General features: G+C 43.4%; 16 pseudogenes; all 16 read right to left on the minus strand.

Moving 5' to 3' along the window:
* Positions 1-994: 994 nt before the first annotated feature.
* Positions 995-1,257, minus strand: LOC130288644 (U2 spliceosomal RNA; annotated as a pseudogene).
* A 1,459-nt stretch (positions 1,258-2,716) lies between these two features.
* Positions 2,717-2,980, minus strand: LOC130286262 (U2 spliceosomal RNA; annotated as a pseudogene).
* A 1,453-nt stretch (positions 2,981-4,433) lies between these two features.
* On the minus strand, positions 4,434-4,699 carry LOC130289856 (U2 spliceosomal RNA; annotated as a pseudogene).
* A 1,462-nt stretch (positions 4,700-6,161) lies between these two features.
* Positions 6,162-6,425, minus strand: LOC130286263 (U2 spliceosomal RNA; annotated as a pseudogene).
* A 1,461-nt stretch (positions 6,426-7,886) lies between these two features.
* On the minus strand, positions 7,887-8,150 carry LOC130287267 (U2 spliceosomal RNA; annotated as a pseudogene).
* A 1,459-nt stretch (positions 8,151-9,609) lies between these two features.
* On the minus strand, positions 9,610-9,873 carry LOC130287278 (U2 spliceosomal RNA; annotated as a pseudogene).
* Positions 9,874-11,326: 1,453 nt separating this feature from the next.
* LOC130289857 (U2 spliceosomal RNA) lies at positions 11,327-11,592 on the minus strand (annotated as a pseudogene).
* A 1,468-nt stretch (positions 11,593-13,060) lies between these two features.
* On the minus strand, positions 13,061-13,324 carry LOC130286264 (U2 spliceosomal RNA; annotated as a pseudogene).
* A 1,459-nt stretch (positions 13,325-14,783) lies between these two features.
* Positions 14,784-15,047, minus strand: LOC130286265 (U2 spliceosomal RNA; annotated as a pseudogene).
* Positions 15,048-16,500: 1,453 nt separating this feature from the next.
* On the minus strand, positions 16,501-16,766 carry LOC130289859 (U2 spliceosomal RNA; annotated as a pseudogene).
* A 1,464-nt stretch (positions 16,767-18,230) lies between these two features.
* LOC130286267 (U2 spliceosomal RNA) lies at positions 18,231-18,494 on the minus strand (annotated as a pseudogene).
* Positions 18,495-19,954: 1,460 nt separating this feature from the next.
* On the minus strand, positions 19,955-20,219 carry LOC130287938 (U2 spliceosomal RNA; annotated as a pseudogene).
* A 1,470-nt stretch (positions 20,220-21,689) lies between these two features.
* LOC130286268 (U2 spliceosomal RNA) lies at positions 21,690-21,953 on the minus strand (annotated as a pseudogene).
* A 1,454-nt stretch (positions 21,954-23,407) lies between these two features.
* LOC130287939 (U2 spliceosomal RNA) lies at positions 23,408-23,672 on the minus strand (annotated as a pseudogene).
* A 1,453-nt stretch (positions 23,673-25,125) lies between these two features.
* On the minus strand, positions 25,126-25,390 carry LOC130289851 (U2 spliceosomal RNA; annotated as a pseudogene).
* A 1,464-nt stretch (positions 25,391-26,854) lies between these two features.
* On the minus strand, positions 26,855-27,119 carry LOC130289383 (U2 spliceosomal RNA; annotated as a pseudogene).
* Positions 27,120-27,192: the final 73 nt, after the last annotated feature.

Here is a 27,192-nt window from a genome sequence, read left to right on the forward strand (position 1 = left end):
TGACCTGACAATCGATGGTGGTGCCGCTGGTGATTCTGGCCTTCTTGGAATCTGTTGGGCCTATGTGTTAGCTCACACATCACTTGGGTATCCATGGTAACTACCACAACATGGTCATCTGCAGTTTACATCTAGCCCGTGGCATTGAATGGCATTTTAAAAGTGCTAAGGGTCCTGGTGCAATAATCCTCCCATGAGGATCAGCCTCAACGGCTTTGTAGATTGCACTCATGTCAGCAACTCCATATACATTTTTTTTTCTTCATGCTTCTTTCTTCATCCTTTTTTCTTTCTGTCATTCAGACTTTCATTCATTCGATCTCTCTCACTCACTTGCTTTAACTCATTTGTTCTCACTCACTCACTCACTCACTCACTCAATCACTCACTCACTCATTCACTCTCACTCACTCTCACTCTCTCACTCACTCACTAAGTCAGTCTCTCTCTCTCTCTCTCTTTTTCTTTTTATATATATTTTTTTCCGTCTTCTTCTTCTTCTTCTTCAGACCCTGTCATAGCACTAATGCCTTTCCAATACCACCAGCAGATGGAGACACTCCATTGCAACATTGGTTGTGAGCAGCAGTTTCTAAAAACAAATGCCTCATGGCGGATTTCCCATCCATCAATGGATGGTAAATTTTGTTTTTATCATTCACTGACCACAGAAACCAATGCATGGTCAAGCAACAGCAATGACACACCCTTGTGTATAGGCATGAGACCCTCATGTCATTTAACAGGATTCAGCACCACCCACAAGACAGCTACCTGTCATGTCAAACCTGCACAGGTGTGCTAGATTATTATTATTTAGTTTTATTTTATTTTTTTACACCAATCAGTGTGCAAACATGGTCATTAAAACGCTAAATGAATAGACGTTCATAAACCAGTCAGTGCAACTCATCCTTTTGGTCTCCAATTCTCAAACTCAAATTCTCACCCACGGAGGATTAAATGAGAATCTTTCTTGTTTAACACTGGAATGGGGTGGTGCACTGTTCACTACCCGAAGATACTGCCACATCGGGTCAATGCATAGGGCGACAGAAGCAAGCTTCCAAATCAGCTCCCTTTCTCAAAAATCCATTTAATTTATGGTCCCCAGATAGGGAACGTATGTATCAGTATGTGCTCACAAGTCACCCAAGTGCAAGTATTCACACAAAAAAAACGTGCCTCAGGATGCGATCTGTCGCAAGATCCTTTCTTTTTTTACACTTGATCTAAGCCAAAAGGCCTAGAGGGGATAACCGGGAAAGGGGTGGACCCAACCATGTCCCCTTCATGAGCACTCACATTACTCATAGGAATGGAAGGAAGGCTGGCAGCCAACCAGCCTCCCATACACTTTCTGGGTGGGTGGCAGTCAGCCACCCATACATACATACAGCACAGGCTAAACCCACATCATCACTTAAAAAAAGGACAGGCGACCATTGCACTCTGATGGAGCATTTAGCAATGCAATCCATAGCCTGGCTTTTGCCTGAACCCCCATCACTCCTCCTCTTGCATATAAGACAATATTTCAGATCTGCATATGAAAACAACACGCCTACCTTTGTTGCACATAGCTGCCTGCCTGTCTCTAGTTACCCCACTGGCTGTAGCTGCGTCCCTTCCGACATGGAATAACACCAACTGTAACGATAAACTGAAAATTAACAGTATAAACCTGCATCATTTTGGACTCTGGTATTTGCTGAATCCGGGTGACCTGACAATCGATGGTGGTGCCACTGGTGATTCTGGCCTTCTTGGAATCTGTTGGGCCTATGTGTTAGCTCACACATCACTTGGGTATCCATGGTAACTACCACAACATGGTCATCTGCAGTTTACATCTAGCCCGTGGCATTGAATGGCATTTTAAAAGTGCTAAGGGTCCTGGTGCAATAATCCTCCCATGAGGATCAGCCTCAACGGCTTTGTAGATTGCACTCATGTCAGCAACTCCATATACATTTTTTTTTCTTCATGCTTCTTTCTTCATCCTTTTTTCTTTCTGTCATTCAGACTTTCATTCATTCGATCTCTCTAACTCACTTGCTTTAACTCATTTGTTCTCACTCACTCACTCAATCACTCACTCACTCATTCACTCTCACTCACTCTCACTCTCTCACTCACTCGCTCACTAAGTCAGTCTCTCTCTCTCTCTCTCTTTTTCTTTTTATATATATTTTTTTCCGTCTTCTTCTTCTTCTTCTTCTTCGGACCCTGTCATAGCACTAATGCCTTTCCAATACCACCAGCAGATGGAGACACTCCATTGCAACATTGGTTGTGAGCAGCAGTTTCTAAAAACAAATGCCTCATGGCGGATTTCCCATCCATCAATGGATGGTAAATTTTGTTTTTATCATTCACTGACCACAGAAACCAATGCATGGTCAAGCAACAGCAATGACACACCCTTGTGTATAGGCATGAGACCCTCATGTCATTTAACAGGATTCAGCACCACCCACAAGACAGCTACCTGTCATGTCATGTCAAACCTGCACAGGTGTGCTAGATTATTATTATTTAGTTTTATTTTATTTTTTTACACCAATCAGTGTGCAAACATGGTCATTAAAACGCTAAATGAATAGACGTTCATAAACCAGTCAGTGCAACTCATCATTTTGGTCTCCAATTCTCAAACTCAAATTCTCACCCACGGAGGATTAAATGAGAATCTTTCTTGTTTAACACTGGAATGGGGTGGTGCACTGTTCACTACCCGAAGATACTGCCACATCGGGTCAATGCATAGGGCGACAGAAGCAAGCTTCCAAATCAGCTCCCTTTCTCAAAAATCCATTTAATTTATGGTCCCCAGATAGGGAACGTATGTATCAGTATGTGCTCACAAGTCACCCAAGTGCAAGTATTCACACAAAAAAAAACGTGCCTCAGGATGCGATCTGTCGCAAGATCCTTTCTTTTTTTACACTTGATCTAAGCCAAAAGGCCTAGAGGGGATAACCGGGAAAGGGGTGGACCCAACCATGTCCCCTTCATGAGCACTCACATTACTCATAGGAATGGAAGGAAGGCTGGCAGCCAACCAGCCTCCCATACACTTTCTGGGTGGGTGGCAGTCAGCCACCCATACATACATACAGCACAGGCTAAACCCACATCATCACTTAAAAAAAGGACAGGCGACCATTGCACTCTGATGGAGCATTTAGCAATGCAATCCATAGCCTGGCTTTTGCCTGAACCCCCATCACTCCTCCTCTTGCATATAAGACAATATTTCAGATCTGCATATGAAAACAACACGCCTACCTTTGTTGCACATAGCTGCCTGCCTGTCTCTAGTTACCCCACTGGCTGTAGCTGCGTCCCTTCCGACATGGAATAACACCAACTGTAACGATAAACTGAAAATTAACAGTATAAACCTGCATCATTTTGGACTCTGGTATTTGCTGAATCCGGGTGACCTGACAATCGATGGTGGTGCCGCTGGTGATTCTGGCCTTCTTGGAATCTGTTGGGCCTATGTGTTAGCTCACACATCACTTGGGTATCCATGGTAACTACCACAACATGGTCATCTGCAGTTTACATCTAGCCCGTGGCATTGAATGGCATTTTAAAAGTGCTAAGGGTCCTGGTGCAATAATCCTCCCATGAGGATCAGCCTCAACGGCTTTGTAGATTGCACTCATGTCAGCAACTCCATATACATTTTTTTTTCTTCATGCTTCTTTCTTCATCCTTTTTTCTTTCTGTCATTCAGACTTTCATTCATTCGATCTCTCTCACTCACTTGCTTTAACTCATTTGTTCTCACTCACTCACTCAATCACTCACTCACTCATTCACTCTCACTCACTCTCACTCTCTCACTCACTCGCTCACTAAGTCAGTCTCTCTCTCTCTCTCTCTTTTTCTTTTTATATATATTTTTTTCCGTCTTCTTCTTCTTCTTCAGACCCTGTCATAGCACTAATGCCTTTCCAATACCACCAGCAGATGGAGACACTCCATTGCAACATTGGTTGTGAGCAGCAGTTTCTAAAAACAAATGCCTCATGGCGGATTTCCCATCCATCAATGGATGGTAAATTTTGTTTTTATCATTCACTGACCACAGAAACCAATGCATGGTCAAGCAACAGCAATGACACACCCTTGTGTATAGGCATGAGACCCTCATGTCATTTAACAGGATTCAGCACCACCCACAAGACAGCTACCTGTCATGTCATGTCAAACCTGCACAGGTGTGCTAGATTATTATTATTTAGTTTTATTTTATTTTTTTACACCAATCAGTGTGCAAACATGGTCATTAAAACGCTAAATGAATAGACGTTCAAAAACCAGTCAGTGCAACTCATCATTTTGGTCTCCAATTCTCAAACTCAAATTCTCACCCACGGAGGATTAAATGAGAATCTTTCTTGTTTAACACTGGAATGGGGTGGTGCACTGTTCACTACCCGAAGATACTGCCACATCGGGTCAATGCATAGGGCGACAGAAGAAAGCTTCCAAATCAGCTCCCTTTCTCAAAAATCCATTTAATTTATGGTCCCCAGATAGGGAACGTATGTATCAGTATGTGCTCACAAGTCACCCAAGTGCAAGTATTCACACAAAAAAAAAAACGTGCCTCAGGATGCGATCTGTCGCAAGATCCTTTCTTTTTTTACACTTGATCTAAGCCAAAAGGCCTAGAGGGGATAACCGGGAAAGGGGTGGACCCAACCATGTCCCCTTCATGAGCACTCACATTACTCATAGGAATGGAAGGAAGGCTGGCAGCCAACCAGCCTCCCATACACTTTCTGGGTGGGTGGCAGTCAGCCACCCATACATACATACAGCACAGGCTAAACCCACATCATCACTTAAAAAAAGGACAGGCGACCATTGCACTCTGATGGAGCATTTAGCAATGCAATCCATAGCCTGGCTTTTGCCTGAACCCCCATCACTCCTCCTCTTGCATATAAGACAATATTTCAGATCTGCATATGAAAACAACACGCCTACCTTTGTTGCACATAGCTGCCTGCCTGTCTCTAGTTACCCCACTGGCTGTAGCTGCGTCCCTTCCGACATGGAATAACACCAACTGTAACGATAAACTGAAAATTAACAGTATAAACCTGCATCATTTTGGACTCTGGTATTTGCTGAATCCGGGTGACCTGACAATCGATGGTGGTGCCGCTGGTGATTCTGGCCTTCTTGGAATCTGTTGGGCCTATGTGTTAGCTCACACATCACTTGGGTATCCATGGTAACTACCACAACATGGTCATCTGCAGTTTACATCTAGCCCGTGGCATTGAATGGCATTTTAAAAGTGCTAAGGGTCCTGGTGCAATAATCCTCCCATGAGGATCAGCCTCAACGGCTTTGTAGATTGCACTCATGTCAGCAACTCCATATACATTTTTTTTTCTCCATGCTTCTTTCTTCATCCTTTTTTCTTTCTGTCATTCAGACTTTCATTCATTCGATCTCTCTCACTCACTTGCTTTAACTCATTTGTTCTCACTCACTCACTCACTCACTCAATCACTCACTCACTCATTCACTCTCACTCACTCTCACTCTCTCACTCACTCGCTCACTAAGTCAGTCTCTCTCTCTCTCTCTTTTTCTTTTTATATATATTTTTTTCCGTCTTCTTCTTCTTCTTCTTCAGACCCTGTCATAGCACTAATGCCTTTCCAATACCACCAGCAGATGGAGACACTCCATTGCAACATTGGTTGTGAGCAGCAGTTTCTAAAAACAAATGCCTCATGGCGGATTTCCCATCCATCAATGGATGGTAAATTTTGTTTTTATCATTCACTGACCACAGAAACCAATGCATGGTCAAGCAACAGCAATGACACACCCTTGTGTATAGGCATGAGACCCTCATGTCATTTAACAGGATTCAGCACCACCCACAAGACAGCTACCTGTCATGTCATGTCAAACCTGCACAGGTGTGCTAGATTATTATTATTTAGTTTTATTTTATTTTTTTACACCAATCAGTGTGCAAACATGGTCATTAAAACGCTAAATGAATAGACGTTCATAAACCAGTCAGTGCAACTCATCATTTTGGTCTCCAATTCTCAAACTCAAATTCTCACCCACGGAGGATTAAATGAGAATCTTTCTTGTTTAACACTGGAATGGGGTGGTGCACTGTTCACTACCCGAAGATACTGCCACATCGGGTCAATGCATAGGGCGACAGAAGCAAGCTTCCAAATCAGCTCCCTTTCTCAAAAATCCATTTAATTTATGGTCCCCAGATAGGGAACGTATGTATCAGTATGTGCTCACAAGTCACCCAAGTGCAAGTATTCACACAAAAAAAAACGTGCCTCAGGATGCGATCTGTCGCAAGATCCTTTCTTTTTTTACACTTGATCTAAGCCAAAAGGCCTAGAGGGGATAACCGGGAAAGGGGTGGACCCAACCATGTCCCCTTCATGAGCACTCACATTACTCATAGGAATGGAAGGAAGGCTGGCAGCCAACCAGCCTCCCATACACTTTCTGGGTGGGTGGCAGTCAGCCACCCATACATACATACAGCACAGGCTAAACCCACATCATCACTTAAAAAAAGGACAGGCGACCATTGCACTCTGATGGAGCATTTAGCAATGCAATCCATAGCCTGGCTTTTGCCTGAACCCCCATCACTCCTCCTCTTGCATATAAGACAATATTTCAGATCTGCATATGAAAACAACACGCCTACCTTTGTTGCACATAGCTGCCTGCCTGTCTCTAGTTACCCCACTGGCTGTAGCTGCGTCCCTTCCGACATGGAATAACACCAACTGTAACGATAAACTGAAAATTAACAGTATAAACCTGCATCATTTTGGACTCTGGTATTTGCTGAATCCGGGTGACCTGACAATCGATGGTGGTGCCACTGGTGATTCTGGCCTTCTTGGAATCTGTTGGGCCTATGTGTTAGCTCACACATCACTTGGGTATCCATGGTAACTACCACAACATGGTCATCTGCAGTTTACATCTAGCCCGTGGCATTGAATGGCATTTTAAAAGTGCTAAGGGTCCTGGTGCAATAATCCTCCCATGAGGATCAGCCTCAACGGCTTTGTAGATTGCACTCATGTCAGCAACTCCATATACATTTTTTTTTCTTCATGCTTCTTTCTTCATCCTTTTTTCTTTCTGTCATTCAGACTTTCATTCATTCGATCTCTCTAACTCACTTGCTTTAACTCATTTGTTCTCACTCACTCACTCAATCACTCACTCACTCATTCACTCTCACTCACTCTCACTCTCTCACTCACTCGCTCACTAAGTCAGTCTCTCTCTCTCTCTCTCTCTCTTTCTTTTTATATATATTTTTTTCCGTCTTCTTCTTCTTCTTCTTCTTCGGACCCTGTCATAGCACTAATGCCTTTCCAATACCACCAGCAGATGGAGACACTCCATTGCAACATTGGTTGTGAGCAGCAGTTTCTAAAAACAAATGCCTCATGGCGGATTTCCCATCCATCAATGGATGGTAAATTTTGTTTTTATCATTCACTGACCACAGAAACCAATGCATGGTCAAGCAACAGCAATGACACACCCTTGTGTATAGGCATGAGACCCTCATGTCATTTAACAGGATTCAGCACCACCCACAAGACAGCTACCTGTCATGTCATGTCAAACCTGCACAGGTGTGCTAGATTATTATTATTTAGTTTTATTTTATTTTTTTACACCAATCAGTGTGCAAACATGGTCATTAAAACGCTAAATGAATAGACGTTCATAAACCAGTCAGTGCAACTCATCATTTTGGTCTCCAATTCTCAAACTCAAATTCTCACCCACGGAGGATTAAATGAGAATCTTTCTTGTTTAACACTGGAATGGGGTGGTGCACTGTTCACTACCCGAAGATACTGCCACATCGGGTCAATGCATAGGGCGACAGAAGCAAGCTTCCAAATCAGCTCCCTTTCTCAAAAATCCATTTAATTTATGGTCCCCAGATAGGGAACATATGTATCAGTATGTGCTCACAAGTCACCCAAGTGCAAGTATTCACACAAAAAAAAACGTGCCTCAGGATGCGATCTGTCGCAAGATCCTTTCTTTTTTTACACTTGATCTAAGCCAAAAGGCCTAGAGGGGATAACCGGGAAAGGGGTGGACCCAACCATGTCCCCTTCATGAGCACTCACATTACTCATAGGAATGGAAGGAAGGCTGGCAGCCAACCAGCCTCCCATACACTTTCTGGGTGGGTGGCAGTCAGCCACCCATACATACATACAGCACAGGCTAAACCCACATCATCACTTAAAAAAAGGACAGGCGACCATTGCACTCTGATGGAGCATTTAGCAATGCAATCCATAGCCTGGCTTTTGCCTGAACCCCCATCACTCCTCCTCTTGCATATAAGACAATATTTCAGATCTGCATATGAAAACAACACGCCTACCTTTGTTGCACATAGCTGCCTGCCTGTCTCTAGTTACCCCACTGGCTGTAGCTGCGTCCCTTCCGACATGGAATAACACCAACTGTAACGATAAACTGAAAATTAACAGTATAAACCTGCATCATTTTGGACTCTGGTATTTGCTGAATCCGGGTGACCTGACAATCGATGGTGGTGCCGCTGGTGATTCTGGCCTTCTTGGAATCTGTTGGGCCTATGTGTTAGCTCACACATCACTTGGGTATCCATGGTAACTACCACAACATGGTCATCTGCAGTTTACATCTAGCCCGTGGCATTGAATGGCATTTTAAAAGTGCTAAGGGTCCTGGTGCAATAATCCTCCCATGAGGATCAGCCTCAACGGCTTTGTAGATTGCACTCATGTCAGCAACTCCATATACATTTTTTTTTCTTCATGCTTCTTTCTTCATCCTTTTTTCTTTCTGTCATTCAGACTTTCATTCATTCGATCTCTCTAACTCACTTGCTTTAACTCATTTGTTCTCACTCACTCACTCAATCACTCACTCACTCATTCACTCTCACTCACTCTCACTCTCTCACTCACTCGCTCACTAAGTCAGTCTCTCTCTCTCTCTCTCTTTTTCTTTTTATATATATTTTTTTCCGTCTTCTTCTTCTTCTTCTTCTTCGGACCCTGTCATAGCACTAATGCCTTTCCAATACCACCAGCAGATGGAGACACTCCATTGCAACATTGGTTGTGAGCAGCAGTTTCTAAAAACAAATGCCTCATGGCGGATTTCCCATCCATCAATGGATGGTAAATTTTGTTTTTATCATTCACTGACCACAGAAACCAATGCATGGTCAAGCAACAGCAATGACACACCCTTGTGTATAGGCATGAGACCCTCATGTCATTTAACAGGATTCAGCACCACCCACAAGACAGCTACCTGTCATGTCATGTCAAACCTGCACAGGTGTGCTAGATTATTATTATTTAGTTTTATTTTATTTTTTTACACCAATCAGTGTGCAAACATGGTCATTAAAACGCTAAATGAATAGACGTTCATAAACCAGTCAGTGCAACTCATCATTTTGGTCTCCAATTCTCAAACTCAAATTCTCACCCACGGAGGATTAAATGAGAATCTTTCTTGTTTAACACTGGAATGGGGTGGTGCACTGTTCACTACCCGAAGATACTGCCACATCGGGTCAATGCATAGGGCGACAGAAGCAAGCTTCCAAATCAGCTCCCTTTCTCAAAAATCCATTTAATTTATGGTCCCCAGATAGGGAACATATGTATCAGTATGTGCTCACAAGTCACCCAAGTGCAAGTATTCACACAAAAAAAAACGTGCCTCAGGATGCGATCTGTCGCAAGATCCTTTCTTTTTTTACACTTGATCTAAGCCAAAAGGCCTAGAGGGGATAACCGGGAAAGGGGTGGACCCAACCATGTCCCCTTCATGAGCACTCACATTACTCATAGGAATGGAAGGAAGGCTGGCAGCCAACCAGCCTCCCATACACTTTCTGGGTGGGTGGCAGTCAGCCACCCATACATACATACAGCACAGGCTAAACCCACATCATCACTTAAAAAAAGGACAGGCGACCATTGCACTCTGATGGAGCATTTAGCAATGCAATCCATAGCCTGGCTTTTGCCTGAACCCCCATCACTCCTCCTCTTGCATATAAGACAATATTTCAGATCTGCATATGAAAACAACACGCCTACCTTTGTTGCACATAGCTGCCTGCCTGTCTCTAGTTACCCCACTGGCTGTAGCTGCGTCCCTTCCGACATGGAATAACACCAACTGTAACGATAAACTGAAAATTAACAGTATAAACCTGCATCATTTTGGACTCTGGTATTTGCTGAATCCGGGTGACCTGACAATCGATGGTGGTGCCGCTGGTGATTCTGGCCTTCTTGGAATCTGTTGGGCCTATGTGTTAGCTCACACATCACTTGGGTATCCATGGTAACTACCACAACATGGTCATCTGCAGTTTACATCTAGCCCGTGGCATTGAATGGCATTTTAAAAGTGCTAAGGGTCCTGGTGCAATAATCCTCCCATGAGGATCAGCCTCAACGGCTTTGTAGATTGCACTCATGTCAGCAACTCCATATACATTTTTTTTTCTTCATGCTTCTTTCTTCATCCTTTTTTCTTTCTGTCATTCAGACTTTCATTCATTCGATCTCTCTCACTCACTTGCTTTAACTCATTTGTTCTCACTCACTCACTCAATCACTCACTCACTCATTCACTCTCACTCACTCTCACTCTCTCACTCACTCGCTCACTAAGTCAGTCTCTCTCTCTCTCTCTCTTTTTCTTTTTATATATATTTTTTTCCGTCTTCTTCTTCTTCTTCAGACCCTGTCATAGCACTAATGCCTTTCCAATACCACCAGCAGATGGAGACACTCCATTGCAACATTGGTTGTGAGCAGCAGTTTCTAAAAACAAATGCCTCATGGCGGATTTCCCATCCATCAATGGATGGTAAATTTTGTTTTTATCATTCACTGACCACAGAAACCAATGCATGGTCAAGCAACAGCAATGACACACCCTTGTGTATAGGCATGAGACCCTCATGTCATTTAACAGGATTCAGCACCACCCACAAGACAGCTACCTGTCATGTCATGTCAAACCTGCACAGGTGTGCTAGATTATTATTATTTAGTTTTATTTTATTTTTTTACACCAATCAGTGTGCAAACATGGTCATTAAAACGCTAAATGAATAGACGTTCAAAAACCAGTCAGTGCAACTCATCATTTTGGTCTCCAATTCTCAAACTCAAATTCTCACCCACGGAGGATTAAATGAGAATCTTTCTTGTTTAACACTGGAATGGGGTGGTGCACTGTTCACTACCCGAAGATACTGCCACATCGGGTCAATGCATAGGGCGACAGAAGAAAGCTTCCAAATCAGCTCCCTTTCTCAAAAATCCATTTAATTTATGGTCCCCAGATAGGGAACGTATGTATCAGTATGTGCTCACAAGTCACCCAAGTGCAAGTATTCACACAAAAAAAAAAACGTGCCTCAGGATGCGATCTGTCGCAAGATCCTTTCTTTTTTTACACTTGATCTAAGCCAAAAGGCCTAGAGGGGATAACCGGGAAAGGGGTGGACCCAACCATGTCCCCTTCATGAGCACTCACATTACTCATAGGAATGGAAGGAAGGCTGGCAGCCAACCAGCCTCCCATACACTTTCTGGGTGGGTGGCAGTCAGCCACCCATACATACATACAGCACAGGCTAAACCCACATCATCACTTAAAAAAAGGACAGGCGACCATTGCACTCTGATGGAGCATTTAGCAATGCAATCCATAGCCTGGCTTTTGCCTGAACCCCCATCACTCCTCCTCTTGCATATAAGACAATATTTCAGATCTGCATATGAAAACAACACGCCTACCTTTGTTGCACATAGCTGCCTGCCTGTCTCTAGTTACCCCACTGGCTGTAGCTGCGTCCCTTCCGACATGGAATAACACCAACTGTAACGATAAACTGAAAATTAACAGTATAAACCTGCATCATTTTGGACTCTGGTATTTGCTGAATCCGGGTGACCTGACAATCGATGGTGGTGCCGCTGGTGATTCTGGCCTTCTTGGAATCTGTTGGGCCTATGTGTTAGCTCACACATCACTTGGGTATCCATGGTAACTACCACAACATGGTCATCTGCAGTTTACATCTAGCCCGTGGCATTGAATGGCATTTTAAAAGTGCTAAGGGTCCTGGTGCAATAATCCTCCCATGAGGATCAGCCTCAACGGCTTTGTAGATTGCACTCATGTCAGCAACTCCATATACATTTTTTTTTCTCCATGCTTCTTTCTTCATCCTTTTTTCTTTCTGTCATTCAGACTTTCATTCATTCGATCTCTCTCACTCACTTGCTTTAACTCATTTGTTCTCACTCACTCACTCACTCACTCAATCACTCACTCACTCATTCACTCTCACTCACTCTCACTCTCTCACTCACTCGCTCACTAAGTCAGTCTCTCTCTCTCTCTCTTTTTCTTTTTATATATATTTTTTTCCGTCTTCTTCTTCTTCTTCTTCTTCTTCAGACCCTGTCATAGCACTAATGCCTTTCCAATACCACCAGCAGATGGAGACACTCCATTGCAACATTGGTTGTGAGCAGCAGTTTCTAAAAACAAATGCCTCATGGCGGATTTCCCATCCATCAATGGATGGTAAATTTTGTTTTTATCATTCACTGACCACAGAAACCAATGCATGGTCAAGCAACAGCAATGACACACCCTTGTGTATAGGCATGAGACCCTCATGTCATTTAACAGGATTCAGCACCACCCACAAGACAGCTACCTGTCATGTCATGTCAAACCTGCACAGGTGTGCTAGATTATTATTATTTAGTTTTATTTTATTTTTTTACACCAATCAGTGTGCAAACATGGTCATTAAAACGCTAAATGAATAGACGTTCATAAACCAGTCAGTGCAACTCATCATTTTGGTCTCCAATTCTCAAACTCAAATTCTCACCCACGGAGGATTAAATGAGAATCTTTCTTGTTTAACACTGGAATGGGGTGGTGCACTGTTCACTACCCGAAGATACTGCCACATCGGGTCAATGCATAGGGCGACAGAAGCAAGCTTCCAAATCAGCTCCCTTTCTCAAAAATCCATTTAATTTATGGTCCCCAGATAGGGAACGTATGTATCAGTATGTGCTCACAAGTCACCCAAGTGCAAGTATTCACACAAAAAAAAACGTGCCTCAGGATGCGATCTGTCGCAAGATCCTTTCTTTTTTTACACTTGATCTAAGCCAAAAGGCCTAGAGGGGATAACCGGGAAAGGGGTGGACCCAACCATGTCCCCTTCATGAGCACTCACATTACTCATAGGAATGGAAGGAAGGCTGGCAGCCAACCAGCCTCCCATACACTTTCTGGGTGGGTGGCAGTCAGCCACCCATACATACATACAGCACAGGCTAAACCCACATCATCACTTAAAAAAAGGACAGGCGACCATTGCACTCTGATGGAGCATTTAGCAATGCAATCCATAGCCTGGCTTTTGCCTGAACCCCCATCACTCCTCCTCTTGCATATAAGACAATATTTCAGATCTGCATATGAAAACAACACGCCTACCTTTGTTGCACATAGCTGCCTGCCTGTCTCTAGTTACCCCACTGGCTGTAGCTGCGTCCCTTCCGACATGGAATAACACCAACTGTAACGATAAACTGAAAATTAACAGTATAAACCTGCATCATTTTGGACTCTGGTATTTGCTGAATCCGGGTGACCTGACAATCGATGGTGGTGCCACTGGTGATTCTGGCCTTCTTGGAATCTGTTGGGCCTATGTGTTAGCTCACACATCACTTGGGTATCCATGGTAACTACCACAACATGGTCATCTGCAGTTTACATCTAGCCCGTGGCATTGAATGGCATTTTAAAAGTGCTAAGGGTCCTGGTGCAATAATCCTCCCATGAGGATCAGCCTCAACGGCTTTGTAGATTGCACTCATGTCAGCAACTCCATATACATTTTTTTTTCTTCATGCTTCTTTCTTCATCCTTTTTTCTTTCTGTCATTCAGACTTTCATTCATTCGATCTCTCTCACTCACTTGCTTTAACTCATTTGTTCTCACTCACTCACTCAATCACTCACTCACTCATTCACTCTCACTCACTCTCACTCTCTCACTCACTCGCTCACTAAGTCAGTCTCTCTCTCTCTCTCTCTTTTTCTTTTTATATATATTTTTTTCCGTCTTCTTCTTCTTCTTCTTCTTCGGACCCTGTCATAGCACTAATGCCTTTCCAATACCACCAGCAGATGGAGACACTCCATTGCAACATTGGTTGTGAGCAGCAGTTTCTAAAAACAAATGCCTCATGGCGGATTTCCCATCCATCAATGGATGGTAAATTTTGTTTTTATCATTCACTGACCACAGAAACCAATGCATGGTCAAGCAACAGCAATGACACACCCTTGTGTATAGGCATGAGACCCTCATGTCATTTAACAGGATTCAGCACCACCCACAAGACAGCTACCTGTCATGTCATGTCAAACCTGCACAGGTGTGCTAGATTATTATTATTTAGTTTTATTTTATTTTTTTACACCAATCAGTGTGCAAACATGGTCATTAAAACGCTAAATGAATAGACGTTCATAAACCAGTCAGTGCAACTCATCATTTTGGTCTCCAATTCTCAAACTCAAATTCTCACCCACGGAGGATTAAATGAGAATCTTTCTTGTTTAACACTGGAATGGGGTGGTGCACTGTTCACTACCCGAAGATACTGCCACATCGGGTCAATGCATAGGGCGACAGAAGCAAGCTTCCAAATCAGCTCCCTTTCTCAAAAATCCATTTAATTTATGGTCCCCAGATAGGGAACGTATGTATCAGTATGTGCTCACAAGTCACCCAAGTGCAAGTATTCACACAAAAAAAAACGTGCCTCAGGATGCGATCTGTCGCAAGATCCTTTCTTTTTTTACACTTGATCTAAGCCAAAAGGCCTAGAGGGGATAACCGGGAAAGGGGTGGACCCAACCATGTCCCCTTCATGAGCACTCACATTACTCATAGGAATGGAAGGAAGGCTGGCAGCCAACCAGCCTCCCATACACTTTCTGGGTGGGTGGCAGTCAGCCACCCATACATACATACAGCACAGGCTAAACCCACATCATCACTTAAAAAAAGGACAGGCGACCATTGCACTCTGATGGAGCATTTAGCAATGCAATCCATAGCCTGGCTTTTGCCTGAACCCCCATCACTCCTCCTCTTGCATATAAGACAATATTTCAGATCTGCATATGAAAACAACACGCCTACCTTTGTTGCACATAGCTGCCTGCCTGTCTCTAGTTACCCCACTGGCTGTAGCTGCGTCCCTTCCGACATGGAATAACACCAACTGTAACGATAAACTGAAAATTAACAGTATAAACCTGCATCATTTTGGACTCTGGTATTTGCTGAATCCGGGTGACCTGACAATCGATGGTGGTGCCGCTGGTGATTCTGGCCTTCTTGGAATCTGTTGGGCCTATGTGTTAGCTCACACATCACTTGGGTATCCATGGTAACTACCACAACATGGTCATCTGCAGTTTACATCTAGCCCGTGGCATTGAATGGCATTTTAAAAGTGCTAAGGGTCCTGGTGCAATAATCCTCCCATGAGGATCAGCCTCAACGGCTTTGTAGATTGCACTCATGTCAGCAACTCCATATACATTTTTTTTTCTTCATGCTTCTTTCTTCATCCTTTTTTCTTTCTGTCATTCAGACTTTCATTCATTCGATCTCTCTCACTCACTTGCTTTAACTCATTTGTTCTCACTCACTCACTCAATCACTCACTCACTCATTCACTCTCACTCACTCTCACTCTCTCACTCACTCGCTCACTAAGTCAGTCTCTCTCTCTCTCTCTCTTTTTCTTTTTATATATATTTTTTTCCGTCTTCTTCTTCTTCTTCAGACCCTGTCATAGCACTAATGCCTTTCCAATACCACCAGCAGATGGAGACACTCCATTGCAACATTGGTTGTGAGCAGCAGTTTCTAAAAACAAATGCCTCATGGCGGATTTCCCATCCATCAATGGATGGTAAATTTTGTTTTTATCATTCACTGACCACAGAAACCAATGCATGGTCAAGCAACAGCAATGACACACCCTTGTGTATAGGCATGAGACCCTCATGTCATTTAACAGGATTCAGCACCACCCACAAGACAGCTACCTGTCATGTCATGTCAAACCTGCACAGGTGTGCTAGATTATTATTATTTAGTTTTATTTTATTTTTTTACACCAATCAGTGTGCAAACATGGTCATTAAAACGCTAAATGAATAGACGTTCAAAAACCAGTCAGTGCAACTCATCATTTTGGTCTCCAATTCTCAAACTCAAATTCTCACCCACGGAGGATTAAATGAGAATCTTTCTTGTTTAACACTGGAATGGGGTGGTGCACTGTTCACTACCCGAAGATACTGCCACATCGGGTCAATGCATAGGGCGACAGAAGAAAGCTTCCAAATCAGCTCCCTTTCTCAAAAATCCATTTAATTTATGGTCCCCAGATAGGGAACGTATGTATCAGTATGTGCTCACAAGTCACCCAAGTGCAAGTATTCACACAAAAAAAAAAACGTGCCTCAGGATGCGATCTGTCGCAAGATCCTTTCTTTTTTTACACTTGATCTAAGCCAAAAGGCCTAGAGGGGATAACCGGGAAAGGGGTGGACCCAACCATGTCCCCTTCATGAGCACTCACATTACTCATAGGAATGGAAGGAAGGCTGGCAGCCAACCAGCCTCCCATACACTTTCTGGGTGGGTGGCAGTCAGCCACCCATACATACATACAGCACAGGCTAAACCCACATCATCACTTAAAAAAAGGACAGGCGACCATTGCACTCTGATGGAGCATTTAGCAATGCAATCCATAGCCTGGCTTTTGCCTGAACCCCCATCACTCCTCCTCTTGCATATAAGACAATATTTCAGATCTGCATATGAAAACAACACGCCTACCTTTGTTGCACATAGCTGCCTGCCTGTCTCTAGTTACCCCACTGGCTGTAGCTGCGTCCCTTCCGACATGGAATAACACCAACTGTAACGATAAACTGAAAATTAACAGTATAAACCTGCATCAATTTGGACTCTGGTATTTGCTGAATCCGGGTGACCTGACAATCGATGGTGGTGCCGCTGGTGATTCTGGCCTTCTTGGAATCTGTTGGGCCTATGTGTTAGCTCACACATCACTTGGGTATCCATGGTAACTACCACAACATGGTCATCTGCAGTTTACATCTAGCCCGTGGCATTGAATGGCATTTTAAAAGTGCTAAGGGTCCTGGTGCAATAATCCTCCCATGAGGATCAGCCTCAACGGCTTTGTAGATTGCACTCATGTCAGCAACTCCATATACATTTTTTTTTCTCCATGCTTCTTTCTTCATCCTTTTTTCTTTCTGTCATTCAGACTTTCATTCATTCGATCTCTCTCACTCACTTGCTTTAACTCATTTGTTCTCACTCACTCACTCACTCAATCACTCACTCACTCATTCACTCTCACTCACTCTCACTCTCTCACTCACTCGCTCACTAAGTCAGTCTCTCTCTCTCTCTCTTTTTCTTTTTATATATATTTTTTTCCGTCTTCTTCTTCTTCTTCTTCTTCTTCAGACCCTGTCATAGCACTAATGCCTTTCCAATACCACCAGCAGATGGAGACACTCCATTGCAACATTGGTTGTGAGCAGCAGTTTCTAAAAACAAATGCCTCATGGCGGATTTCCCATCCATCAATGGATGGTAAATTTTGTTTTTATCATTCACTGACCACAGAAACCAATGCATGGTCAAGCAACAGCAATGACACACCCTTGTGTATAGGCATGAGACCCTCATGTCATTTAACAGGATTCAGCACCACCCACAAGACAGCTACCTGTCATGTCATGTCAAACCTGCACAGGTGTGCTAGATTATTATTATTTAGTTTTATTTTATTTTTTTACACCAATCAGTGTGCAAACATGGTCATTAAAACGCTAAATGAATAGACGTTCATAAACCAGTCAGTGCAACTCATCATTTTGGTCTCCAATTCTCAAACTCAAATTCTCACCCACGGAGGATTAAATGAGAATCTTTCTTGTTTAACACTGGAATGGGGTGGTGCACTGTTCACTACCCGAAGATACTGCCACATCGGGTCAATGCATAGGGCGACAGAAGCAAGCTTCCAAATCAGCTCCCTTTCTCAAAAATCCATTTAATTTATGGTCCCCAGATAGGGAACGTATGTATCAGTATGTGCTCACAAGTCACCCAAGTGCAAGTATTCACACAAAAAAAAACGTGCCTCAGGATGCGATCTGTCGCAAGATCCTTTCTTTTTTTACACTTGATCTAAGCCAAAAGGCCTAGAGGGGATAACCGGGAAAGGGGTGGACCCAACCATGTCCCCTTCATGAGCACTCACATTACTCATAGGAATGGAAGGAAGGCTGGCAGCCAACCAGTCTCCCATACACTTTCTGGGTGGGTGGCAGTCAGCCACCCATACATACATACAGCACAGGCTAAACCCACATCATCACTTAAAAAAAGGACAGCCGACCATTGCACTCTGATGGAGCATTTAGCAATGCAATCCATAGCCTGGCTTTTGCCTGAACCCCCATCACTCCTCCTCTTGCATATAAGACAATATTTCAGATCTGCATATGAAAACAACACGCCTACCTTTGTTGCACATAGCTGCCTGCCTGTCTCTAGTTACCCCACTGGCTGTAGCTGCGTCCCTTCCGACATGGAATAACACCAACTGTAACGATAAACTGAAAATTAACAGTATAAACCTGCATCATTTTGGACTCTGGTATTTGCTGAATCCGGGTGACCTGACAATCGATGGTGGTGCCGCTGGTGATTCTGGCCTTCTTGGAATCTGTTGGGCCTATGTGTTAGCTCACACATCACTTGGGTATCCATGGTAACTACCACAACATGGTCATCTGCAGTTTACATCTAGCCCGTGGCATTGAATGGCATTTTAAAAGTGCTAAGGGTCCTGGTGCAATAATCCTCCCATGAGGATCAGCCTCAACGGCTTTGTAGATTGCACTCATGTCAGCAACTCCATATACATTTTTTTTTCTTCATGCTTCTTTCTTCATCCTTTTTTCTTTCTGTCATTCAGACTTTCATTCATTCGATCTCTCTCACTCACTTGCTTTAACTCATTTGTTCTCACTCACTCACTCACTCAATCACTCACTCACTCATTCACTCTCACTCACTCTCACTCTCTCACTCACTCGCTCACTAAGTCAGTCTCTCTCTCTCTCTCTCTTTTTCCTTTTATATATATTTTTTTCCGTCTTCTTCTTCTTCTTCTTCAGACCCTGTCATAGCACTAATGCCTTTCCAATACCACCAGCAGATGGAGACACTCCATTGCAACATTGGTTGTGAGCAGCAGTTTCTAAAAACAAATGCCTCATGGCGGATTTCCCATCCATCAATGGATGGTAAATTTTGTTTTTATCATTCACTGACCACAGAAACCAATGCATGGTCAAGCAACAGCAATGACACACCCTTGTGTATAGGCATGAGACCCTCATGTCATTTAACAGGATTCAGCACCACCCACAAGACAGCTACCTGTCATGTCATGTCAAACCTGCACAGGTGTGCTAGATTATTATTATTTAGTTTTATTTTATTTTTTTACACCAATCAGTGTGCAAACATGGTCATTAAAACGCTAAATGAATAGACGTTCATAAACCAGTCAGTGCAACTCATCATTTTGGTCTCCAATTCTCAAACTCAAATTCTCACCCACGGAGGATTAAATGAGAATCTTTCTTGTTTAACACTGGAATGGGGTGGTGCACTGTTCACTACCCGAAGATACTGCCACATCGGGTCAATGCATAGGGCGACAGAAGCAAGCTTCCAAATCAGCTCCCTTTCTCAAAAATCCATTTAATTTATGGTCCCCAGATAGGGAACGTATGTATCAGTATGTGCTCACAAGTCACCCAAGTGCAAGTATTCACACAAAAAAAAAACGTGCCTCAGGATGCGATCTGTCGCAAGATCCTTTCTTTTTTTACACTTGATCTAAGCCAAAAGGCCTAGAGGGGATAACCGGGAAAGGGGTGGACCCAACCATGTCCCCTTCATGAGCACTCACATTACTCATAGGAATGGAAGGAAGGCTGGCAGCCAACCAGCCTCCCATACACTTTCTGGGTGGGTGGCAGTCAGCCACCCATACATACATACAGCACAGGCTAAACCCACATCATCACTTAAAAAAAGGACAGGCGACCATTGCACTCTGATGGAGCATTTAGCAATGCAATCCATAGCCTGGCTTTTGCCTGAACCCCCATCACTCCTCCTCTTGCATATAAGACAATATTTCAGATCTGCATATGAAAACAACACGCCTACCTTTGTTGCACATAGCTGCCTGCCTGTCTCTAGTTACCCCACTGGCTGTAGCTGCGTCCCTTCCGACATGGAATAACACCAACTGTAACGATAAACTGAAAATTAACAGTATAAACCTGCATCATTTTGGACTCTGGTATTTGCTGAATCCGGGTGACCTGACAATCGATGGTGGTGCCGCTGGTGATTCTGGCCTTCTTGGAATCTGTTGGGCCTATGTGTTAGCTCACACATCACTTGGGTATCCATGGTAACTACCACAACATGGTCATCTGCAGTTTACATCTAGCCCGTGGCATTGAATGGCATTTTAAAAGTGCTAAGGGTCCTGGTGCAATAATCCTCCCATGAGGATCAGCCTCAACGGCTTTGTAGATTGCACTCATGTCAGCAACTCCATATACATTTTTTTTTCTTCATGCTTCTTTCTTCATCCTTTTTTCTTTCTGTCATTCAGACTTTCATTCATTCGATCTCTCTCACTCACTTGCTTTAACTCATTTGTTCTCACTCACTCACTCACTCACTCAATCACTCACTCACTCATTCACTCTCACTCACTCTCACTCTCTCACTCACTCGCTCACTAAGTCAGTCTCTCTCTCTCTCTCTCTTTTTCTTTTTATATATATTTTTTTCCGTCTTCTTCTTCTTCTTCTTCTTCTTCAGACCCTGTCATAGCACTAATGCCTTTCCAATACCACCAGCAGATGGAGACACTCCATTGCAACATTGGTTGTGAGCAGCAGTTTCTAAAAACAAATGCCTCATGGCGGATTTCCCATCCATCAATGGATGGTAAATTTTGTTTTTATCATTCACTGACCACAGAAACCAATGCATGGTCAAGCAACAGCAATGACACACCCTTGTGTATAGGCATGAGACCCTCATGTCATTTAACAGGATTCAGCACCACCCACAAGACAGCTACCTGTCATGTCATGTCAAACCTGCACAGGTGTGCTAGATTATTATTATTTAGTTTTATTTTATTTTTTTACACCAATCAGTGTGCAAACATGGTCATTAAAACGCTAAATGAATAGACGTTCATAAACCAGTCAGTGCAACTCATCATTTTGGTCTCCAATTCTCAAACTCAAATTCTCACCCACGGAGGATTAAATGAGAATCTTTCTTGTTTAACACTGGAATGGGGTGGTGCACTGTTCACTACCCGAAGATACTGCCACATCGGGTCAATGCATAGGGCGACAGAAGCAAGCTTCCAAATCAGCTCCCTTTCTCAAAAATCCATTTAATTTATGGTCCCCAGATAGGGAACGTATGTATCAGTATGTGCTCACAAGTCACCCAAGTGCAAGTATTCACACAAAAAAAAACGTGCCTCAGGATGCGATCTGTCGCAAGATCCTTTCTTTTTTTACACTTGATCTAAGCCAAAAGGCCTAGAGGGGATAACCGGGTAAGGGGTGGACCCAACCATGTCCCCTTCATGAGCACTCACATTACTCATAGGAATGGAAGGAAGGCTGGCAGCCAACCAGCCTCCCATACACTTTCTGGGTGGGTGGCAGTCAGCCACCCATACATACATACAGCACAGGCTAAACCCACATCATCACTTAAAAAAAGGACAGGCGACCATTGCACTCTGATGGAGCATTTAGCAATGCAATCCATAGCCTTGCTTTTGCCTGAACCCCCATCACTCCTCCTCTTGCATATAAGACAATATTTCAGATCTGCATATGAAAACAACACGCCTACCTTTGTTGCACATAGCTGCCTGCCTGTCTCTAGTTACCCCACTGGCTGTAGCTGCGTCCCTTCCGACATGGAATAACACCAACTGTAACGATAAACTGAAAATTAACAGTATAAACCTGCATCATTTTGGACTCTGGTATTTGCTGAATCCGGGTGACCTGACAATCGATGGTGGTGCCGCTGGTGATTCTGGCCTTCTTGGAATCTGTTGGGCCTATGTGTTAGCTCACACATCACTTGGGTATCCATGGTAACTACCACAACATGGTCATCTGCAGTTTACATCTAGCCCGTGGCATTGAATGGCATTTTAAAAGTGCTAAGGGTCCTGGTGCAATAATCCTCCCATGAGGATCAGCCTCAACGGCTTTGTAGATTGCACTCATGTCAGCAACTCCATATACATTTTTCTTTCTTCATCCTTTTTTCTTTCTGTCATTCAGACTTTCATTCATTCGATCTCTCTCACTCACTTGCTTTAAGTCATTTGTTCTCACTCACTCACTCACTCACTCACTCAATCACTCACTCACTCATTCACTCTCACTCACTCTCACTCTCTCACTCACTCGCTCACTAAGTCAGTCTCTCTCTCTCTCTCTCTTTTTCTTTTTATATATATTTTTTTCCGTCTTCTTCTTCTTCTTCTTCAGACCCTGTCATAGCACTAATGCCTTTCCAATACCACCAGCAGATGGAGACACTCCATTGCAACATTGGTTGTGAGCAGCAGTTTCTAAAAACAAATGCCTCATGGCGGATTTCCCATCCATCAATGGATGGTAAATTTTGTTTTTATCATTCACTGACCACAGAAACCAATGCATGGTCAAGCAACAGCAATGACACACCCTTGTGTATAGGCATGAGACCCTCATGTCATTTAACAGGATTCAGCACCACCCACAAGACAGCTACCTGTCATGTCATGTCAAACCTGCACAGGTGTGCTAGATTATTATTATTTAGTTTTATTTTATTTTTTTACACCAATCAGTGTGCAAACATGGTCATTAAAACGCTAAATGAATAGACGTTCATAAACCAGTCAGTGCAACTCATCATTTTGGTCTCCAATTCTCAAACTCAAATTCTCACCCACGGAGGATTAAATGAGAATCTTTCTTGTTTAACACTGGAATGGGGTGGTGCACTGTTCACTACCCGAAGATACTGCCACATCGGGTCAATGCATAGGGCGACAGAAGCAAGCTTCCAAATCAGCTCCCTTTCTCAAAAATCCATTTAATTTATGGTCCCCAGATAGGGAACGTATGTATCAGTATGTGCTCACAAGTCACCCAAGTGCAAGTATTCACACAAAAAAAAAACGTGCCTCAGGATGCGATCTGTCGCAAGATCCTTTCTTTTTTTACACTTGATCTAAGCCAAAAGGCCTAGAGGGGATAACCGGGAAAGGGGTGGACCCAACCATGTCCCCTTCATGAGCACTCACATTACTCATAGGAATGGAAGGAAGGCTGGCAGCCAACCAGCCTCCCATACACTTTCTGGGTGGGTGGCAGTCAGCCACCCATACATACATACAGCACAGGCTAAACCCACATCATCACTTAAAAAAAGGACAGGCGACCATTGCACTCTGATGGAGCATTTAGCAATGCAATCCATAGCCTGGCTTTTGCCTGAACCCCCATCACTCCTCCTCTTGCATATAAGACAATATTTCAGATCTGCATATGAAAACAACACGCCTACCTTTGTTGCACATAGCTGCCTGCCTGTCTCTAGTTACCCCACTGGCTGTAGCTGCGTCCCTTCCGACATGGAATAACACCAACTGTAACGATAAACTGAAAATTAACAGTATAAACCTGCATCATTTTGGACTCTGGTATTTGCTGAATCCGGGTGACCTGACAATCGATGGTGGTGCCGCTGGTGATTCTGGCCTTCTTGGAATCTGTTGGGCCTATGTGTTAGCTCACACATCACTTGGGTATCCATGGTAACTACCACAACATGGTCATCTGCAGTTTACATCTAGCCCGTGGCATTGAATGGCATTTTAAAAGTGCTAAGGGTCCTGGTGCAATAATCCTCCCATGAGGATCAGCCTCAACGGCTTTGTAGATTGCACTCATGTCAGCAACTCCATATACATTTTTTTTTCTTCATGCTTCTTTCTTCATCCTTTTTTCTTTCTGTCATTCAGACTTTCATTCATTCGATCTCTCTCACTCACTTGCTTTAACTCATTTGTTCTCACTCACTCACTCAATCACTCATTCACTCATTCACTCTCACTCACTCTCACTCTCTCACTCACTCGCTCACTAAGTCAGTCTCTCTCTCTCTCTCTCTTTTTCTTTTTATATATATTTTTTTCCGTCTTCTTCTTCTTCTTCAGACCCTGTCATAGCACTAATGCCTTTCCAATACCACCAGCAGATGGAGACACTCCATTGCAACATTGGTTGTGAGCAGCAGTTTCTAAAAACAAATGCCTCATGGCGGATTTCCCATCCATCAATGGATGGTAAATTTTGTTTTTATCATTCACTGACCACAGAAACCAATGCATGGTCAAGCAACAGCAATGACACACCCTTGTGTATAGGCATGAGACCCTCATGTCATTTAACAGGATTCAGCACCACCCACAAGACAGCTACCTGTCATGTCATGTCAAACCTGCACAGGTGTGCTAGATTATTATTATTTAGTTTTATTTTATTTTTTTACACCAATCAGTGTGCAAACATGGTCATTAAAACGCTAAATGAATAGACGTTCAAAAACCAGTCAGTGCAACTCATCATTTTGGTCTCCAATTCTCAAACTCAAATTCTCACCCACGGAGGATTAAATGAGAATCTTTCTTGTTTAACACTGGAATGGGGTGGTGCACTGTTCACTACCCGAAGATACTGCCACATCGGGTCAATGCATAGGGCGACAGAAGAAAGCTTCCAAATCAGCTCCCTTTCTCAAAAATCCATTTAATTTATGGTCCCCAGATAGGGAACGTATGTATCAGTATGTGCTCACAAGTCACCCAAGTGCAAGTATTCACACAAAAAAAAAACGTGCCTCAGGATGCGATCTGTCGCAAGATCCTTTCTTTTTTTACACTTGATCTAAGCCAAAAGGCCTAGAGGGGATAACCGGGAAAGGGGTGGACCCAACCATGTCCCCTTCATGAGCACTCACATTACTCATAGGAATGGAAGGACGGCTGGCAGCCAACCAGCCTCCCATACACTTTCTGGGTGGGTGGCAGTCAGCCACCCATACATACATACAGCACAGGCTAAACCCACATCATCACTTAAAAAAAGGACAGGCGACCATTGCACTCTGATGGAGCATTTAGCAATGCAATCCATAGCCTGGCTTTTGCCTGAACCCCCATCACTCCTCCTCTTGCATATAAGACAATATTTCAGATCTGCATATGAAAACAACACGCCTACCTTTGTTGCACATAGCTGCCTGCCTGTCTCTAGTTACCCCACTGGCTGTAGCTGCGTCCCTTCCGACACGGAATAACACCAACTGTAACGATAAACTGAAAATTAACAGTATAAACCTGCATCATTTTGGACTCTGGTATTTGCTGAATCCGGGTGACCTGACAATCGATGGTGGTGCCACTGGTGATTCTGGCCTTCTTGGAATCTGTTGGGCCTATGTGTTAGCTCACACATCACTTGGGTATCCATGGTAACTACCACAACATGGTCATCTGCAGTTTACATCTAGCCCTTGGCATTGAAGGGCATTTTAAAAGTGCTAAGGGTCCTGGTGCAATAATCCTCCCATGAGGATCAGCCTCAACGGCTTTGTAGATTGCACTCATGTCAGCAACTCCATATACATTTTTTTTTCTTCATGCTTCTTTCTTCATCCTTTTTTCTTTCTGTCATTCAGACTTTCATTCATTCGATCTCTCTCACTCACTTGCTTTAACTCATTTGTTCTCACTCACTCACTCACTCACTCAATCACTCACTCACTCATTCACTCTCACTCACTCTCACTCTCTCACTCACTCGCTCACTAAGTCAGTCTCTCTCTCTCTCTCTCTTTTTCTTTTTATATATATTTTTTTCCGTCTTCTTCTTCTTCTTCTTCAGACCCTGTCATAGCACTAATGCCTTTCCAATACCACCAGCAGATGGAGACACTCCATTGCAACATTGGTTGTGAGCAGCAGTTTCTAAAAACAAATGCCTCATGGCGGATTTCCCATCCATCAATGGATGGTAAATTTTGTTTTTATCATTCACTGACCACAGAAACCAATGCATGGTCAAGCAACAGCAATGACACACCCTTGTGTATAGGCATGAGACCCTCATGTCATTTAACAGGATTCAGCACCACCCACAAGACAGCTACCTGTCATGTCATGTCAAACCTGCACAGGTGTGCTAGATTATTATTATTTAGTTTTATTTTATTTTTTTACACCAATCAGTGTGCAAACATGGTCATTAAAACGCTAAATGAATAGACGTTCATAAACCAGTCAGTGCAACTCATCATTTTGGTCTCCAATTCTCAAACTCAAATTCTCACCCACGGAGGATTAAATGAGAATCTTTCTTGTTTAACACTGGAATGGGGTGGTACACTGTTCACTACCCGAAGATACTGCCACATCGGGTCAATGCATAGGGCGACAGAAGCAAGCTTCCAAATCAGCTCCCTTTCTCAAAAATCCATTTAATTTATGGTCCCCAGATAGGGAACGTATGTATCAGTATGTGCTCACAAGTCACCCAAGTGCAAGTATTCACACAAAAAAAAAACGTGCCTCAGGATGCGATCTGTCGCAAGATCCTTTCTTTTTTTACACTTGATCTAAGCCAAAAGGCCTAGAGGGGATAACCGGGAAAGGGGTGGACCCAACCATGTCCCCTTCATGAGCACTCACATTACTCATAGGAATGGAAGGAAGG

Source organism: Hyla sarda, chromosome 8, assembly GCF_029499605.1.
Source record: "Hyla sarda isolate aHylSar1 chromosome 8, aHylSar1.hap1, whole genome shotgun sequence".
NCBI lineage: Eukaryota > Metazoa > Chordata > Amphibia > Anura > Hylidae > Hyla > Hyla sarda.